The sequence below is a fragment of the Phyllobates terribilis genome, unplaced genomic scaffold (genome assembly GCF_046119375.1).
Source record: "Phyllobates terribilis strain yellow unplaced genomic scaffold, ASM4611937v1 Scaffold_40__1_contigs__length_11209783, whole genome shotgun sequence".
NCBI lineage: Eukaryota > Metazoa > Chordata > Amphibia > Anura > Dendrobatidae > Phyllobates > Phyllobates terribilis.
The window spans coordinates 4,701,445-4,717,658 of NW_027362800.1; the positions used below are offsets into that span (position 1 = coordinate 4,701,445).

The following is a 16,214-nucleotide window of genomic DNA, read 5'->3' on the forward strand; positions in this document are numbered from 1 at the left end:
CTGAATGTCACTGAGAAGCTCACAGAGACCGCCATAAGCAACAGTTTAAAAGAATGCCACAGACTAATCAACCAAACTTTTTGGGTTGGTTTCTCTTTTATAGTCTGCAGGCATAAAATGAAAGAAGTCAGTGTTCCAGCAGAGGGAGACAACGTTTCCGAAAAGGCATTGTAGCAAACCAAAAAAGAAATTTTAAGCGCAGCAGAGTAACCAGCTCACATACCTGTTAGCTCAGGTGAGTTTAAAAGGCTGCTGTTGATAACAAGGGCATTTGCTAAATAGATGGTGTGTGTGCAACAATATACTGAAAGGTCAATTATATTGTGCAGCTTATCTCACCACCTGTAGTTATTTAGGTGAAAGCTCCAAAATGCTTGCCTAATATGTCTGTTTATCCAAAAGGAAGTATAGAGGGAGAGCTAGATAGATAGCATTGCATTACATTACATTACATGGCAATGCAATGCACAGTTGCTGAAGTTGAACCAAAATGAGCTTGTCATCTGGCTTCTGCAACTTTTAACATGAAAAATCCAATGAGGAGAAGAAAAGCAAAGCCAAAGAGTCCATCCCAAAATCCGACAAACAAGCAAAATGAACAAAAAGCATTGAATTCAATTCTTTCTGATTTTAGAAACTGCATTAAAGAAGGGGTGCACCGGTCCTGGAGATACTGCAATACCAGGTCAATGCGTGGAGTGGACAGAGCAAGCTCTTTTTCCATCTCCCTGTTCTAAAAATCCATTTAATATATGGTCCCCAGATAGGGGACGTATCAGATATTAAACTGATAAGAACAGATACTACACTTGATCTTAGCCAAAAGGCCGAGAAGCGATAACCAGAATTGGTTTCCGACTACGGTGCCACCCAAGGATTCTGAAAAGTCCATTTGTGGAGATGGCCACCTGGACTCCCGTTAAGAAGACATGCTGTCAACCTCTAGATCCCTCACATGCCTGCACTTTTCGGCTTGCTGCTGCTGCAATCCACGCGTTTTAGATCTGCATAACTCCACCTCTTTTAGCACAGTACCCTCAACCCCCGGCTGTTCCCACCCGCCTCAACACCATTGGAAGGGAGGAGAACCAATTAAGGCGGGGGGGGGGGTGGAACGAGCAGCTGTCTACCCTTAGCAGGAGGGTTGCTGATTAATTACCTCTCCTGCTGCTGCTGCTGCTGGCTGTCCAGCAGCAGACTGAAGGTGGCTGCTGCTGTGCGCAGGTATATAAAGGCTCAGAGCCTATTATGACATGCGCAGCCAGCGTTCCATTGCCACATTCCGTCTACTGCAGGCGGGATACCTGGATGGCTGAATGTCACTGAGAAGCTCACAGAGACCGCCATAAGCAACAGTTTAAAAGAATGCCACAGACTAATCAACCAAACTTTTTGGGTTGGTTTCTCTTTTATAGTCTGCAGGCATTAAATGAAAGAAGTCAGTGTTCCAGCAGAGGGAGACAACGTTTCAGAAAAGGCATTGTAGCAAACCAAAAAAGAAATTTTAAGCGCAGCAGAGTAACCAGCTCACATACCTGTTAGCTCAGGTGAGTTTAAAAGGCTGCTGTTGATAACAAGGGCATTTGCTAAATAGATGGTGTGTGTGCAACAATATGCTGAAAGGTCAATTATATTGTGCAGCTTATCTCACCACCTGTAGTTATTTAGGTGAAAGCTCCAAAATGCTTGCCTAATATGTCTGTTTATCCAAAAGGAAGTATAGAGGGAGAGCTAGATAGATAGCATTGCATTACATTACATTACATGGCAATGCAATGCACAGTTGCTGAAGTTGAACCAAAATGAGCTTGTCATCTGGCTTCTGCAACTTTTAACATGAAAAATCCAATGAGGAGAAGAAAAGCAAAGCCAAAGAGTCCATCCCAAAATCCGACAAACAAGCAAAATGAACAAAAAGCATTGAATTCAATTCTTTCTGATTTTAGAAACTGCATTAAAGAAGGGGTGCACCGGTCCTGGAGATACTGCAATACCAGGTCAATGCGTGGAGTGGACAGAGCAAGCTCTTTTTCCATCTCCCTGTTCTAAAAATCCATTTAATATATGGTCCCCAGATAGGGGACGTATCAGATATTAAACTGATAAGAACAGATACTACACTTGATCTTAGCCAAAAGGCCGAGAAGCGATAACCAGAATTGGTTTCCGACTACGGTGCCACCCAAGGATTCTGAAAAGTCCATTTGTGGAGATGGCCACCTGGACTCCCGTTAAGAAGACATGCTGTCAACCTCTAGATCCCTCACATGCCTGCACTTTTCGGCTTGCTGCTGCTGCAATCCACGCGTTTTAGATCTGCATAACTCCACCTCTTTTAGCACAGTACCCTCAACCCCCGGCTGTTCCCACCCGCCTCAACACCGTTGGAAGGGAGGAGAACCAATTAAGGCGAGGGGGGGTGGAACGAGCAGCTGTCTACCCTTAGCAGGAGGGTTGCTGATTAATTACCTCTCCTGCTGCTGCTGCTGCTGGCTGTCCAGCAGCAGACTGAAGGTGGCTGCTGCTGTGCGCAGGTATATTAAGGCTCAGAGCCTATTATGACACGCGCAGCCAGCGTTCCATTGCCACATTCCGTCTACTGCAGGCGGGATACCTGGATGGCTGAATGTCACTGAGAAGCTCACAGAGACCGCCATAAGCAACAGTTTAAAAGAATGCCACAGACTAATCAACCAAACTTTTTGGGTTGGTTTCTCTTTTATAGTCTGCAGGCATTAAATGAAAGAAGTCAGTGTTCCAGCAGAGGGAGACAACGTTTCAGAAAAGGCATTGTAGCAAACCAAAAAAGAAATTTTAAGCGCAGCAGAGTAACCAGCTCACATACCTGTTAGCTCAGGTGAGTTTAAAAGGCTGCTGTTGATAACAAGGGCATTTGCTAAATAGATGGTGTGTGTGCAACAATATACTGAAAGGTCAATTATATTGTGCAGCTTATCTCACCACCTGTAGTTATTTAGGTGAAAGCTCCAAAATGCTTGCCTAATATGTCTGTTTATCCAAAAGGAAGTATAGAGGGAGAGCTAGATAGATAGCATTGCATTACATTACATTACATGGCAATGCAATGCACAGTTGCTGAAGTTGAACCAAAATGAGCTTGTCATCTGGCTTCTGCAACTTTTAACATGAAAAATCCAATGAGGAGAAGAAAAGCAAAGCCAAAGAGTCCATCCCAAAATCCGACAAACAAGCAAAATGAACAAAAAGCATTGAATTCAATTCTTTCTGATTTTAGAAACTGCATTAAAGAAGGGGTGCACCGGTCCTGGAGATACTGCAATACCAGGTCAATGCGTGGAGTGGACAGAGCAAGCTCTTTTTCCATCTCCCTGTTCTAAAAATCCATTTAATATATGGTCCCCAGATAGGGGACGTATCAGATATTAAACTGATAAGAACAGATACTACACTTGATCTTAGCCAAAAGGCCGAGAAGCGATAACCAGAATTGGTTTCCGACTACGGTGCCACCCAAGGATTCTGAAAAGTCCATTTGTGGAGATGGCCACCTGGACTCCCGTTAAGAAGACATGCTGTCAACCTCTAGATCCCTCACATGCCTGCACTTTTCGGCTTGCTGCTGCTGCAATCCACGCGTTTTAGATCTGCATAACTCCACCTCTTTTAGCACAGTACCCTCAACCCCCGGCTGTTCCCACCCGCCTCAACACCGTTGGAAGGGAGGAGAACCAATTAAGGCGGGGGGGGGGGTGGAACGAGCAGCTGTCTACCCTTAGCAGGAGGGTTGCTGATTAATTACCTCTCCTGCTGCTGCTGCTGCTGGCTGTCCAGCAGCAGACTGAAGGTGGCTGCTGCTGTGCGCAGGTATATAAAGGCTCAGAGCCTATTATGACACGCGCAGCCAGCGTTCCATTGCCACATTCCGTCTACTGCAGGCGGGATACCTGGATGGCTGAATGTCACTGAGAAGCTCACAGAGACCGCCATAAGCAACAGTTTAAAAGAATGCCACAGACTAATCAACCAAACTTTTTGGGTTGGTTTCTCTTTTATAGTCTGCAGGCATTAAATGAAAGAAGTCAGTGTTCCAGCAGAGGGAGACAACGTTTCAGAAAAGGCATTGTAGCAAACCAAAAAAGAAATTTTAAGCGCAGCAGAGTAACCAGCTCACATACCTGTTAGCTCAGGTGAGTTTAAAAGGCAGCTGTTGATAACAAGGGCATTTGCTAAATAGATGGTGTGTGTGCAACGATATACTGAAAGGTCAATTATATTGTGCAGCTTATCTCACCACCTGTAGTTATTTAGGTGAAAGCTCCAAAATGCTTGCCTAATATGTCTGTTTATCCAAAAGGAAGTATAGAGGGAGAGCTAGATAGATAGCATTGCATTACATTACATTACATGGCAATGCAATGCACAGTTGCTGAAGTTGAACCAAAATGAGCTTGTCATCTGGCTTCTGCAACTTTTAACATGAAAAATCCAATGAGGAGAAGAAAAGCAAAGCCAAAGAGTCCATCCCAAAATCCGACAAACAAGCAAAATGAACAAAAAGCATTGAATTCAATTCTTTCTGATTTTAGAAACTGCATTAAAGAAGGGGTGCACCGGTCCTGGAGATACTGCAATACCAGGTCAATGCGTGGAGTGGACAGAGCAAGCTCTTTTTCCATCTCCCTGTTCTAAAAATCCATTTAATATATGGTCCCCAGATAGGGGACGTATCAGATATTAAACTGATAAGAACAGATACTACACTTGATCTTAGCCAAAAGGCCGAGAAGCGATAACCAGAATTGGTTTCCGACTACGGTGCCACCCAAGGATTCTGAAAAGTCCATTTGTGGAGATGGCCACCTGGACTCCCGTTAAGAAGACATGCTGTCAACCTCTAGATCCCTCACATGCCTGCACTTTTCGGCTTGCTGCTGCTGCAATCCACGCGTTTTAGATCTGCATAACTCCACCTCTTTTAGCACAGTACCCTCAACCCCCGGCTGTTCCCACCCGCCTCAACACCGTTGGAAGGGAGGAGAACCAATTAAGGCGGGGGGGGGGTGGAACGAGCAGCTGTCTACCCTTAGCAGGAGGGTTGCTGATTAATTACCTCTCCTGCTGCTGCTGCTGCTGGCTGTCCAGCAGCAGACTGAAGGTGGCTGCTGCTGTGCGCAGGTATATAAAGGCTCAGAGCCTATTATGACACGCGCAGCCAGCGTTCCATTGCCACATTCCGTCTACTGCAGGCGGGATACCTGGATGGCTGAATGTCACTGAGAAGCTCACAGAGACCGCCATAAGCAACAGTTTAAAAGAATGCCACAGACTAATCAACCAAACTTTTTGGGTTGGTTTCTCTTTTATAGTCTGCAGGCATTAAATGAAAGAAGTCAGTGTTCCAGCAGAGGGAGACAACCTTTCAGAAAAGGCATTGTAGCAAACCAAAAAAGAAATTTTAAGCGCAGCAGAGTAACCAGCTCACATACCTGTTAGCTCAGGTGAGTTTAAAAGGCTGCTGTTGATAACAAGGGCATTTGCTAAATAGATGGTGTGTGTGCAACAATATACTGAAAGGTCAATTATATTGTGCAGCTTATCTCACCACCTGTAGTTATTTAGGTGAAAGCTCCAAAATGCTTGCCTAATATGTCTGTTTATCCAAAAGGAAGTATAGAGGGAGAGCTAGATAGATAGCATTGCATTACATTACATTACATGGCAATGCAATGCACAGTTGCTGAAGTTGAACCAAAATGAGCTTGTCATCTGGCTTCTGCAACTTTTAACATGAAAAATCCAATGAGGAGAAGAAAAGCAAAGCCAAAGAGTCCATCCCAAAATCCGACAAACAAGCAAAATGAACAAAAAGCATTGAATTCAATTCTTTCTGATTTTAGAAACTGCATTAAAGAAGGGGTGCACCGGTCCTGGAGATACTGCAATACCAGGTCAATGCGTGGAGTGGACAGAGCAAGCTCTTTTTCCATCTCCCTGTTCTAAAAATCCATTTAATATATGGTCCCCAGATAGGGGACGTATCAGATATTAAACTGATAAGAACAGATACTACACTTGATCTTAGCCAAAAGGCCGAGAAGCGATAACCAGAATTGGTTTCCGACTACGGTGCCACCCAAGGATTCTGAAAAGTCCATTTGTGGAGATGGCCACCTGGACTCCCGTTAAGAAGACATGCTGTCAACCTCTAGATCCCTCACATGCCTGCACTTTTCGGCTTGCTGCTGCTGCAATCCACGCGTTTTAGATCTGCATAACTCCACCTCTTTTAGCACAGTACCCTCAACCCCCGGCTGTTCCCACCCGTCTCAACACCGTTGGAAGGGAGGAGAACCAATTAAGGCGGGGGGGGGGGGTGGAACGAGCAGCTGTCTACCCTTAGCAGGAGGGTTGCTGATTAATTACCTCTCCTGCTGCTGCTGCTGCTGGCTGTCCAGCAGCAGACTGAAGGTGGCTGCTGCTGTGCGCAGGTATATAAAGGCTCAGAGCCTATTATGACACACGCAGCCAGCGTTCCATTGCCACATTCCGTCTACTGCAGGCGGGATACCTGGATGGCTGAATGTCACTGAGAAGCTCACAGAGACCGCCATAAGCAACAGTTTAAAAGAATGCCACAGACTAATCAACCAAACTTTTTGGGTTGGTTTCTCTTTTATAGTCTGCAGGCATTAAATGAAAGAAGTCAGTGTTCCAGCAGAGGGAGACAACGTTTCAGAAAAGGCATTGTAGCAAACCAAAAAAGAAATTTTAAGCGCAGCAGAGTAACCAGCTCACATACCTGTTAGCTCAGGTGAGTTTAAAAGGCTGCTGTTGATAACAAGGGCATTTGCTAAATAGATGGTGTGTGTGCAACAATATACTGAAAGGTCAATTATATTGTGCAGCTTATCTCACCACCTGTAGTTATTTAGGTGAAAGCTCCAAAATGCTTGCCTAATATGTCTGTTTATCCAAAAGGAAGTATAGAGGGAGAGCTAGATAGATAGCATTGCATTACATTACATTACATGGCAATGCAATGCACAGTTGCTGAAGTTGAACCAAAATGAGCTTGTCATCTGGCTTCTGCAACTTTTAACATGAAAAATCCAATGAGGAGAAGAAAAGCAAAGCCAAAGAGTCCATCCCAAAATCCGACAAACAAGCAAAATGAACAAAAAGCATTGAATTCAATTCTTTCTGATTTTAGAAACTGCATTAAAGAAGGGGTGCACCGGTCCTGGAGATACTGCAATACCAGGTCAATGCGTGGAGTGGACAGAGCAAGCTCTTTTTCCATCTCCCTGTTCTAAAAATCCATTTAATATATGGTCCCCAGATAGGGGACGTATCAGATATTAAACTGATAAGAACAGATACTACACTTGATCTTAGCCAAAAGGCCGAGAAGCGATAACCAGAATTGGTTTCCGACTACGGTGCCACCCAAGGATTCTGAAAAGTCCATTTGTGGAGATGGCCACCTGGACTCCCGTTAAGAAGACATGCTGTCAACCTCTAGATCCCTCACATGCCTGCACTTTTCGGCTTGCTGCTGCTGCAATCCACGCGTTTTAGATCTGCATAACTCCACCTCTTTTAGCACAGTACCCTCAACCCCCGGCTGTTCCCACCCGCCTCAACACCGTTGGAAGGGAGGAGAACCAATTAAGGCGGGGGGGGGGGGGGTGGAACGAGCAGCTGTCTACTCTTAGCAGGAGGGTTGCTGATTAATTACCTCTCCTGCTGCTGCTGCTGCTGGCTGTCCAGCAGCAGACTGAAGGTGGCTGCTGCTGTGCGCAGGTATATAAAGGCTCAGAGCCTATTATGACACGCGCAGCCAGCGTTCCATTGCCACATTCCGTCTACTGCAGGCGGGATACCTGGATGGCTGAATGTCACTGAGAAGCTCACAGAGACCGCCATAAGCAACAGTTTAAAAGAATGCCACAGACTAATCAACCAAACTTTTTGGGTTGGTTTCTCTTTTATAGTCTGCAGGCATTAAATGAAAGAAGTCAGTGTTCCAGCAGAGGGAGACAACGTTTCAGAAAAGGCATTGTAGCAAACCAAAAAAGAAATTTTAAGCGCAGCAGAGTAACCAGCTCACATACCTGTTAGCTCAGGTGAGTTTAAAAGGCTGCTGTTGATAACAAGGGCATTTGCTAAATAGATGGTGTGTGTGCAACAATATACTGAAAGGTCAATTATATTGTGCAGCTTATCTCACCACCTGTAGTTATTTAGGTGAAAGCTCCAAAATGCTTGCCTAATATGTCTGTTTATCCAAAAGGAAGTATAGAGGGAGAGCTAGATAGATAGCATTGCATTACATTACATTACATGGCAATGCAATGCACAGTTGCTGAAGTTGAACCAAAATGAGCTTGTCATCTGGCTTCTGCAACTTTTAACATGAAAAATCCAATGAGGAGAAGAAAAGCAAAGCCAAAGAGTCCATCCCAAAATCCGACAAACAAGCAAAATGAACAAAAAGCATTGAATTCAATTCTTTCTGATTTTAGAAACTGCATTAAAGAAGGGGTGCACCGGTCCTGGAGATACTGCAATACCAGGTCAATGCGTGGAGTGGACAGAGCAAGCTCTTTTTCCATCTCCCTGTTCTAAAAATCCATTTAATATATGGTCCCCAGATAGGGGACGTATCAGATATTAAACTGATAAGAACAGATACTACACTTGATCTTAGCCAAAAGGCCGAGAAGCGATAACCAGAATTGGTTTCCGACTACGGTGCCACCCAAGGATTCTGAAAAGTCCATTTGTGGAGATGGCCACCTGGACTCCCGTTAAGAAGACATGCTGTCAACCTCTAGATCCCTCACATGCCTGCACTTTTCGGCTTGCTGCTGCTGCAATCCACGCGTTTTAGATCTGCATAACTCCACCTCTTTTAGCACAGTACCCTCAACCCCCGGCTGTTCCCACCCGCCTCAACACCGTTGGAAGGGAGGAGAACCAATTAAGGCGGGGGGGGGGTGGAACGAGCAGCTGTCTACCCTTAGCAGGAGGGTTGCTGATTAATTACCTCTCCTGCTGCTGCTGCTGCTGGCTGTCCAGCAGCAGACTGAAGGTGGCTGCTGCTGTGCGCAGGTATATAAAGGCTCAGCGCCTATTATGACACGCGCAGCCAGCGTTCCATTGCCACATTCCGTCTACTGCAGGCGGGATACCTGGATTGCTGAATGTCACTGAGAAGCTCACAGAGACCGCCATAAGCAACAGTTTAAAAGAATGCCACAGACTAATCAACCAAACTTTTTGGGTTGGTTTCTCTTTTATAGTCTGCAGGCATTAAATGAAAGAAGTCAGTGTTCCAGCAGAGGGAGACAACGTTTCAGAAAAGGCATTGTAGCAAACCAAAAAAGAAATTTTAAGCGCAGCAGAGTAACCAGCTCACATACCTGTTAGCTCAGGTGAGTTTAAAAGGCTGCTGTTGATAACAAGGGCATTTGCTAAATAGATGGTGTGTGTGCAACAATATACTGAAAGGTCAATTATATTGTGCAGCTTATCTCACCACCTGTAGTTATTTAGGTGAAAGCTCCAAAATGCTTGCCTAATATGTCTGTTTATCCAAAAGGAAGTATAGAGGGAGAGCTAGATAGATAGCATTGCATTACATTACATTACATGGCAATGCAATGCACAGTTGCTGAAGTTGAACCAAAATGAGCTTGTCATCTGGCTTCTGCAACTTTTAACATGAAAAATCCAATGAGGAGAAGAAAAGCAAAGCCAAAGAGTCCATCCCAAAATCCGACAAACAAGCAAAATGAACAAAAAGCATTGAATTCAATTCTTTCTGATTTTAGAAACTGCATTAAAGAAGGGGTGCACCGGTCCTGGAGATACTGCAATACCAGGTCAATGCGTGGAGTGGACAGAGCAAGCTCTTTTTCCATCTCCCTGTTCTAAAAATCCATTTAATATATGGTCCCCAGATAGGGGACGTATCAGATATTAAACTGATAAGAACAGATACTACACTTGATCTTAGCCAAAAGGCCGAGAAGCGATAACCAGAATTGGTTTCCGACTACGGTGCCACCCAAGGATTCTGAAAAGTCCATTTGTGGAGATGGCCACCTGGACTCCCGTTAAGAAGACATGCTGTCAACCTCTAGATCCCTCACATGCCTGCACTTTTCGGCTTGCTGCTGCTGCAATCCACGCGTTTTAGATCTGCATAACTCCACCTCTTTTAGCACAGTACCCTCAACCCCCGGCTGTTCCCACCCGCCTCAACACCGTTGGAAGGGAGGAGAACCAATTAAGGCGGGGGGGGGGGGGGGTGGAACGAGCAGCTGTCTACTCTTAGCAGGAGGGTTGCTGATTAATTACCTCTCCTGCTGCTGCTGCTGCTGGCTGTCCAGCAGCAGACTGAAGGTGGCTGCTGCTGTGCGCAGGTATATAAAGGCTCAGAGCCTATTATGACACGCGCAGCCAGCGTTCCATTGCCACATTCCGTCTACTGCAGGCGGGATACCTGGATGGCTGAATGTCACTGAGAAGCTCACAGAGACCGCCATAAGCAAGAGTTTAAAAGAATGCCACAGACTAATCAACCAAACTTTTTGGGTTGGTTTCTCTTTTATAGTCTGCAGGCATTAAATGAAAGAAGTCAGTGTTCCAGCAGAGGGAGACAACGTTTCAGAAAAGGCATTGTAGCAAACCAAAAAAGAAATTTTAAGCGCAGCAGAGTAACCAGCTCACATACCTGTTAGCTCAGGTGAGTTTAAAAGGCTGCTGTTGATAACAAGGGCATTTGCTAAATAGATGGTGTGTGTGCAACAATATACTGAAAGGTCAATTATATTGTGCAGCTTATCTCACCACCTGTAGTTATTTAGGTGAAAGCTCCAAAATGCTTGCCTAATATGTCTGTTTATCCAAAAGGAAGTATAGAGGGAGAGCTAGATAGATAGCATTGCATTACATTACATTACATGGCAATGCAATGCACAGTTGCTGAAGTTGAACCAAAATGAGCTTGTCATCTGGCTTCTGCAACTTTTAACATGAAAAATCCAATGAGGAGAAGAAAAGCAAAGCCAAAGAGTCCATCCCAAAATCCGACAAACAAGCAAAATGAACAAAAAGCATTGAATTCAATTCTTTCTGATTTTAGAAACTGCATTAAAGAAGGGGTGCACCGGTCCTGGAGATACTGCAATACCAGCTCAATGCGTGGAGTGGACAGAGCAAGCTCTTTTTCCATCTCCCTGTTCTAAAAATCCATTTAATATATGGTCCCCAGATAGGGGACGTATCAGATATTAAACTGATAAGAACAGATACTACACTTGATCTTAGCCAAAAGGCCGAGAAGCGATAACCAGAATTGGTTTCCGACTACGGTGCCACCCAAGGATTCTGAAAAGTCCATTTGTGGAGATGGCCACCTGGACTCCCGTTAAGAAGACATGCTGTCAACCTCTAGATCCCTCACATGCCTGCACTTTTCGGCTTGCTGCTGCTGCAATCCACGCGTTTTAGATCTGCATAACTCCACCTCTTTTAGCACAGTACCCTCAACCCCCGGCTGTTCCCACCCGCCTCAACACCGTTGGAAGGGAGGAGAACCAATTAAGGCGGGGGGGGGGGTGGAACGAGCAGCTGTCTACCCTTAGCAGGAGGGTTGCTGATTAATTACCTCTCCTGCTGCTGCTGCTGCTGGCTGTCCAGCAGCAGACTGAAGGTGGCTGCTGCTGTGCGCAGGTATATAAAGGCTCAGAGCCTATTATGACACGCGCAGCCAGCGTTCCATTGCCACATTCCGTCTACTGCAGGCGGGATACCTGGATGGCTGAATGTCACTGAGAAGCTCACAGAGACCGCCATAAGCAACAGTTTAAAAGAATGCCACAGACTAATCAACCAAACTTTTTGGGTTGGTTTCTCTTTTATAGTCTGCAGGCATTAAATGAAAGAAGTCAGTGTTCCAGCAGAGGGAGACAACGTTTCAGAAAAGGCATTGTAGCAAACCAAAAAAGAAATTTTAAGCGCAGCAGAGTAACCAGCTCACATACCTGTTAGCTCAGGTGAGTTTAAAAGGCTGCTGTTGATAACAAGGGCATTTGCTAAATAGATGGTGTGTGTGCAACAATATACTGAAAGGTCAATTATATTGTGCAGCTTATCTCACCACCTGTAGTTATTTAGGTGAGAGCTCCAAAATGCTTGCCTAATATGTCTGTTTATCCAAAAGGAAGTATAGAGGGAGAGCTAGATAGATAGCATTGCATTACATTACATTACATGGCAATGCAATGCACAGTTGCTGAAGTTGAACCAAAATGAGCTTGTCATCTGGCTTCTGCAACTTTTAACATGAAAAATCCAATGAGGAGAAGAAAAGCAAAGCCAAAGAGTCCATCCCAAAATCCGACAAACAAGCAAAATGAACAAAAAGCATTGAATTCAATTCTTTCTGATTTTAGAAACTGCATTAAAGAAGGGGTGCACCGGTCCTGGAGATACTGCAATACCAGGTCAATGCGTGGAGTGGACAGAGCAAGCTCTTTTTCCATCTCCCTGTTCTAAAAATCCATTTAATATATGGTCCCCAGATAGGGGACGTATCAGATATTAAACTGATAAGAACAGATACTACACTTGATCTTAGCCAAAAGGCCGAGAAGCGATAACCAGAATTGGTTTCCGACTACGGTGCCACCCAAGGATTCTGAAAAGTCCATTTGTGGAGATGGCCACCTGGACTCCCGTTAAGAAGACATGCTGTCAACCTCTAGATCCCTCACATGCCTGCACTTTTCGGCTTGCTGCTGCTGCAATCCACGCGTTTTAGATCTGCATAACTCCACCTCTTTTAGCACAGTACCCTCAACCCCCGGCTGTTCCCACCCGCCTCAACACCGTTGGAAGGGAGGAGAACCAATTAAGGCGGGGGGGGGGTGGAACGAGCAGCTGTCTACCCTTAGCAGGAGGGTTGCTGATTAATTACCTCTCCTGCTGCTGCTGCTGCTGGCTGTCCAGCAGCAGACTGAAGGTGGCTGCTGCTGTGCGCAGGTATATAAAGGCTCAGAGCCTATTATGACACGCGCAGCCAGCGTTCCATTGCCACATTCCGTCTACTGCAGGCGGGATACCTGGATGGCTGAATGTCACTGAGAAGCTCACAGAGACCGCCATAAGCAACAGTTTAAAAGAATGCCACAGACTAATCAACCAAACTTTTTGGGTTGGTTTCTCTTTTATAGTCTGCAGGCATTAAATGAAAGAAGTCAGTGTTCCAGCAGAGGGAGACAACGTTTCAGAAAAGGCATTGTAGCAAACCAAAAAAGAAATTTTAAGCGCAGCAGAGTAACCAGCTCACATACCTGTTAGCTCAGGTGAGTTTAAAAGGCTGCTGTTGATAACAAGGGCATTTGCTAAATAGATGGTGTGTGTGCAACAATATACTGAAAGGTCAATTATATTGTGCAGCTTATCTCACCACCTGTAGTTATTTAGGTGAAAGCTCCAAAATGCTTGCCTAATATGTCTGTTTATCCAAAAGGAAGTATAGAGGGAGAGCTAGATAGATAGCATTGCATTACATTACATTACATGGCAATGCAATGCACAGTTGCTGAAGTTGAACCAAAATGAGCTTGTCATCTGGCTTCTGCAACTTTTAACATGAAAAATCCAATGAGGAGAAGAAAAGCAAAGCCAAAGAGTCCATCCCAAAATCCGACAAACAAGCAAAATGAACAAAAAGCATTGAATTCAATTCTTTCTGATTTTAGAAACTGCATTAAAGAAGGGGTGCACCGGTCCTGGAGATACTGCAATACCAGGTCAATGCGTGGAGTGGACAGAGCAAGCTCTTTTTCCATCTCCCTGTTCTAAAAATCCATTTAATATATGGTCCCCAGATAGGGGACGTATCAGATATTAAACTGATAAGAACAGATACTACACTTGATCTTAGCCAAAAGGCCGAGAAGCGATAACCAGAATTGGTTTCCGACTACGGTGCCACCCAAGGATTCTGAAAAGTCCATTTGTGGAGATGGCCACCTGGACTCCCGTTAAGAAGACATGCTGTCAACCTCTAGATCCCTCACATGCCTGCACTTTTCGGCTTGCTGCTGCTGCAATCCACGCGTTTTAGATCTGCATAACTCCACCTCTTTTAGCACAGTACCCTCAACCCCCGGCTGTTCCCACCCGCCTCAACACCGTTGGAAGGGAGGAGAACCAATTAAGGCGGGGGGGGGGGTGGAACGAGCAGCTGTCTACCCTTAGCAGGAGGGTTGCTGATTAATTACCTCTCCTGCTGCTGCTGCTGCTGGCTGTCCAGCAGCAGACTGAAGGTGGCTGCTGGTGTGCGCAGGTATATAAAGGCTCAGAGCCTATTATGACACGCGCAGCCAGCGTTCCATTGCCACATTCCGTCTACTGCAGGCGGGATACCTGGATGGCTGAATGTCACTGAGAAGCTCACAGAGACCGCCATAAGCAACAGTTTAAAAGAATGCCACAGACTAATCAACCAAACTTTTTGGGTTGGTTTCTCTTTTATAGTCTGCAGGCATTAAATGAAAGAAGTCAGTGTTCCAGCAGAGGGAGACAACGTTTCAGAAAAGGCATTGTAGCAAACCAAAAAAGAAATTTTAAGCGCAGCAGAGTAACCAGCTCACATACCTGTTAGCTCAGGTGAGTTTAAAAGGCTGCTGTTGATAACAAGGGCATTTGCTAAATAGATGGTGTGTGTGCAACAATATACTGAAAGGTCAATTATATTGTGCAGCTTATCTCACCACCTGTAGTTATTTAGGTGAAAGCTCCAAAATGCTTGCCTAATATGTCTGTTTATCCAAAAGGAAGTATAGAGGGAGAGCTAGATAGATAGCATTGCATTACATTACATTACATGGCAATGCAATGCACAGTTGCTGAAGTTGAACCAAAATGAGCTTGTCATCTGGCTTCTGCAACTTTTAACATGAAAAATCCAATGAGGAGAAGAAAAGCAAAGCCAAAGAGTCCATCCCAAAATCCGACAAACAAGCAAAATGAACAAAAAGCATTGAATTCAATTCTTTCTGATTTTAGAAACTGCATTAAAGAAGGGGTGCACCGGTCCTGGAGATACTGCAATACCAGGTCAATGCGTGGAGTGGACAGAGCAAGCTCTTTTTCCATCTCCCTGTTCTAAAAATCCATTTAATATATGGTCCCCAGATAGGGGACGTATCAGATATTAAACTGATAAGAACAGATACTACACTTGATCTTAGCCAAAAGGCCGAGAAGCGATAACCAGAATTGGTTTCCGACTACGGTGCCACCCAAGGATTCTGAAAAGTCCATTTGTGGAGATGGCCACCTGGACTCCCGTTAAGAAGACATGCTGTCAACCTCTAGATCCCTCACATGCCTGCACTTTTCGGCTTGCTGCTGCTGCAATCCACGCATTTTAGATCTGCATAACTCCACCTCTTTTAGCACAGTACCCTCAACCCCCGGCTGTTCCCACCCGCCTCAACACCGTTGGAAGGGAGGAGAACCAATTAAGGCGGGGGGGGGGGTGGAACGAGCAGCTGTCTACCCTTAGCAGGAGGGTTGCTGATTAATTACCTCTCCTGCTGCTGCTGCTGCTGGCTGTCCAGCAGCAGACTGAAGGTGGCTGCTGCTGTGCGCAGGTATATAAAGGCTCAGAGCCTATTATGACACGCGCAGCCAGCGTTCCATTGCCACATTCCGTCTACTGCAGGCGGGATACCTGGATGGCTGAATGTCACTGAGAAGCTCACAGAGACCGCCATAAGCAACAGTTTAAAAGAATGCCACAGACTAATCAACCAAACTTTTTGGGTTGGTTTCTCTTTTATAGTCTGCAGGCATTAAATGAAAGAAGTCAGTGTTCCAGCAGAGGGAGACAACGTTTCAGAAAAGGCATTGTAGCAAACCAAAAAAGAAATTTTAAGCGCAGCAGAGTAACCAGCTCACATACCTGTTAGCTCAGGTGAGTTTAAAAGGCTGCTGTTGATAACAAGGGCATTTGCTAAATAGATGGTGTGTGTGCAACAATATACTGAAAGGTCAATTATATTGTGCAGCTTATCTCACCACCTGTAGTTATTTAGGTGAAAGCTCCAAAATGCTTGCCTAATATGTCTGTTTATCCAAAAGGAAGTATAGAGGGAGAGCTAGATAGATAGCATTGCATTACATTACATTACATGGCAATGCAATGC

At 45.0% G+C, this 16,214-nt stretch overlaps 12 non-coding genes across 12 annotated transcripts; all 12 read right to left on the reverse strand.

Annotated features, from left to right (window-relative positions):
- Positions 1-648: 648 nt before the first annotated feature.
- Positions 649-839, reverse strand: LOC141187555 (U2 spliceosomal RNA). Its single transcript, XR_012261730.1, has one exon. It is a non-coding gene; the product is annotated as a U2 spliceosomal RNA (small nuclear RNA).
- A 1,121-nt stretch (positions 840-1,960) lies between these two features.
- On the reverse strand, positions 1,961-2,151 carry LOC141187556 (U2 spliceosomal RNA). Its single transcript, XR_012261731.1, has one exon. It is a non-coding gene; the product is annotated as a U2 spliceosomal RNA (small nuclear RNA).
- Positions 2,152-3,270: 1,119 nt separating this feature from the next.
- On the reverse strand, positions 3,271-3,461 carry LOC141187557 (U2 spliceosomal RNA). Its single transcript, XR_012261732.1, has one exon. It is a non-coding gene; the product is annotated as a U2 spliceosomal RNA (small nuclear RNA).
- Positions 3,462-4,582: 1,121 nt separating this feature from the next.
- On the reverse strand, positions 4,583-4,773 carry LOC141187558 (U2 spliceosomal RNA). The gene has a single exon (XR_012261733.1). It is a non-coding gene; the product is annotated as a U2 spliceosomal RNA (small nuclear RNA).
- Positions 4,774-5,893: 1,120 nt separating this feature from the next.
- LOC141187560 (U2 spliceosomal RNA) lies at positions 5,894-6,084 on the reverse strand. The gene has a single exon (XR_012261735.1). It is a non-coding gene; the product is annotated as a U2 spliceosomal RNA (small nuclear RNA).
- Positions 6,085-7,206: 1,122 nt separating this feature from the next.
- Positions 7,207-7,397, reverse strand: LOC141187562 (U2 spliceosomal RNA). Its single transcript, XR_012261736.1, has one exon. It is a non-coding gene; the product is annotated as a U2 spliceosomal RNA (small nuclear RNA).
- A 1,124-nt stretch (positions 7,398-8,521) lies between these two features.
- LOC141187563 (U2 spliceosomal RNA) lies at positions 8,522-8,712 on the reverse strand. Its single transcript, XR_012261737.1, has one exon. It is a non-coding gene; the product is annotated as a U2 spliceosomal RNA (small nuclear RNA).
- Positions 8,713-9,832: 1,120 nt separating this feature from the next.
- Positions 9,833-10,023, reverse strand: LOC141187564 (U2 spliceosomal RNA). Its single transcript, XR_012261738.1, has one exon. It is a non-coding gene; the product is annotated as a U2 spliceosomal RNA (small nuclear RNA).
- A 1,125-nt stretch (positions 10,024-11,148) lies between these two features.
- LOC141185193 (U2 spliceosomal RNA) lies at positions 11,149-11,339 on the reverse strand. Its single transcript, XR_012259878.1, has one exon. It is a non-coding gene; the product is annotated as a U2 spliceosomal RNA (small nuclear RNA).
- A 1,121-nt stretch (positions 11,340-12,460) lies between these two features.
- LOC141187565 (U2 spliceosomal RNA) lies at positions 12,461-12,651 on the reverse strand. The gene has a single exon (XR_012261739.1). It is a non-coding gene; the product is annotated as a U2 spliceosomal RNA (small nuclear RNA).
- A 1,120-nt stretch (positions 12,652-13,771) lies between these two features.
- On the reverse strand, positions 13,772-13,962 carry LOC141187566 (U2 spliceosomal RNA). Its single transcript, XR_012261740.1, has one exon. It is a non-coding gene; the product is annotated as a U2 spliceosomal RNA (small nuclear RNA).
- A 1,121-nt stretch (positions 13,963-15,083) lies between these two features.
- Positions 15,084-15,274, reverse strand: LOC141187567 (U2 spliceosomal RNA). Its single transcript, XR_012261741.1, has one exon. It is a non-coding gene; the product is annotated as a U2 spliceosomal RNA (small nuclear RNA).
- Positions 15,275-16,214: the final 940 nt, after the last annotated feature.